Source organism: Homalodisca vitripennis, unplaced genomic scaffold (assembly GCF_021130785.1).
Source record: "Homalodisca vitripennis isolate AUS2020 unplaced genomic scaffold, UT_GWSS_2.1 ScUCBcl_63;HRSCAF=889, whole genome shotgun sequence".
NCBI lineage: Eukaryota > Metazoa > Arthropoda > Insecta > Hemiptera > Cicadellidae > Homalodisca > Homalodisca vitripennis.
The window spans coordinates 32,945-35,472 of NW_025776191.1; positions in this window are offsets into that span (position 1 = coordinate 32,945).

Here is a 2,528-nt window from a genome sequence, read left to right on the forward strand (position 1 = left end):
ACCTAAAATTCCACACCATACGTTCAGTTTTTGTGGTTGCTGTGAATGGGACTCAGTAATCCAATGTGGGTTTTCACTAGCCCAGTAACGGCAATTGTGCCTGTTAACATTGCCATTTAGGAAAAAAGTTGCCTCATCAGAAAATAGTATGTTGGTCAGAAAATCTCTATTGTCATCACATTTGCGCATCACAAGTTCACAAAACTCAACTCTTCTGTCGTAATCATCCTCACTTAACTGTTGGACTAAATGAACTTTAAATGGTTTGTATTTATTAATTTTCAAAATCTTACTCACAGACATAGGGTGCATATCATGTTGCTGTGCAGCTTTTCTGAGCGATGTATGTGGGTCTTCAATAAATGTTTGCAAAACATCTAGTGCATGTTCTTCATCTGTTGCAGATCCTACCCGACTTTGACCGATTACGTACACTCCCTGTCATTTCAAAACGCTCAATAGTTTTTGATATTGTTGAAACACTTATGGGATTCCTTTCTGGGAAAGTGTCATTAAACAAATTACAAACTTCCCGATAAGATCTTTGACGATCGCCATATCCTCGCATCATCAACAGAGTAATTCGTTCTCTTTCAGACAATTCCATTAAAATGCCAAATAAAAACTGAACTACTGTAATTAGATAACTTGTTGACAGCAATGCTTCAGAGACACTGATTAACTCGACAGGAATGATATGACCTTTGTCCATTTGTAATTCCCAAGCTTAGACCTGTCTAGTGAAAGCTCCATGCTCAACAAACTTAAACCTGTAGACCAGATGATTAATAACACAATAATGTTTCTCATAGGCTACTGACCTTTGTCTCTTTAAACCTTCCTGCTGACTGGAAAACACCAAGTACAGATTCATAAGTAATCAGAGAAAGTGACTCATAAGTTTTATTCATTGTAATAAAAACTGGTAAATTTGTACTAATGAAACCAGCTTAAAAATAAATTGTTTATTTTATTTTAATTGAACATTTAAAAAATGCTAAAAAATTAGTGTAACACATTTTGTGGCAAGAACCATGTTAAAATTACATTGTTGAACATCAGTAAATTTTCAATACTAAAAATGATCTATTTTCTGATAGAATAATTCCCTTGAGATGCGGTTTGTGGCATTCAATTCAGTAAGCTATTACCTTTAAAATTATGTATCACAAGGTATAGGCTTCCATTAAGAATATTCACGATACCCTCGGCAGGACGTCCCCCGTTGGTGTGACATAACAAAACATTGTTCCAAAAAGTAGATGCCCAATCTCTATCACGATTGTAAGAGGTATCAAATTTATATTTAAATTATTAAAGGATATATTTGGGTGTTTCCAGACATAATATACACCCTGTATATATATATATATATATATATATATATATATATATATATATATATAAGCATTTGTGAATACTAATACTGATATAATAGTACATACTCCTACTAATATGTATATCTTTATTTTTAGTATTTAATATTTTTCGGGTTATTTTATCATATATGAAATATTTTCGAGATAGATTAGTATCTACAGAACAACACTAAAACAAAATATTAATTGATATGCTAAAAAAGTAAAACATTGTCTTGCAAGAGAGCTTAAAAGGAGACGGAGAATGAAGTAGTAGAATAATTGACCCTCTGTTGAAAATCGTAGGATTCATTCCATTAAGACTCGTTGTCCCAATGGCCCCGTTCAAATATTATTGCTTAATATTAATTCACGTTCCAATTACACCACAGACCGTTGGTCCAACGAACCTATACCTGTAAATAAAAACTACCAGGTTCGTTGGACCAATGACCCTATATTTAAAATTTAAAGAAACTAAACAAATAGGCATTGTGCCAACGAGCCAGTGGAGTAATCGAACCTATGTATGTTTGTAAAATGTGTCGTTGCGCCCACGACCCTCTGTTAAAATTACATTTCTTCTTGAGGTTCGTTGGGCCAAGGATCAGTGGAGTAATCAAACTGTCCCCAAGTAATCAAAAGAAGAAAGACGGGGGTTCAGGTCACAACTTGCTCGCTAGATTGTGGTCATGTACTGTGAAACGCTTCGACATTGGGTTACATAGGGTTGGTCTATCCATGATAAACTCATCGAAAATAATGGAGGCATCGATCAAATCGATAATCACTCCACACACTCCGCACTTCATCGATACTCACTCACAATTAAACGGATCAAATAGCGTAAAATACAATATACGGGATTGATCAAATCGTGATTCTAAAAACTGTTAAAATTATTTCTTGATTTCTTAAACTCTTAAACAGAAAAGTCGGGATATAGATTTTCCTCTTTCTACAACGAAGTCTTATTTCTCGTTTTTCCTCGGCGCATTACATTTCCGGCTTATTCCCAGTTTCCCCCGGTCGGGTGGCCACTCTGTAGCGATGTTACGGGCATACAGGGGAATTGTCGTCCCCTCCGACCACCCTTAAACCAAAATCGAAATATTTTTTATTGCAGCGGTAGTATGTACATTGTATGGCAAACGTCATTACTGGGTTTAT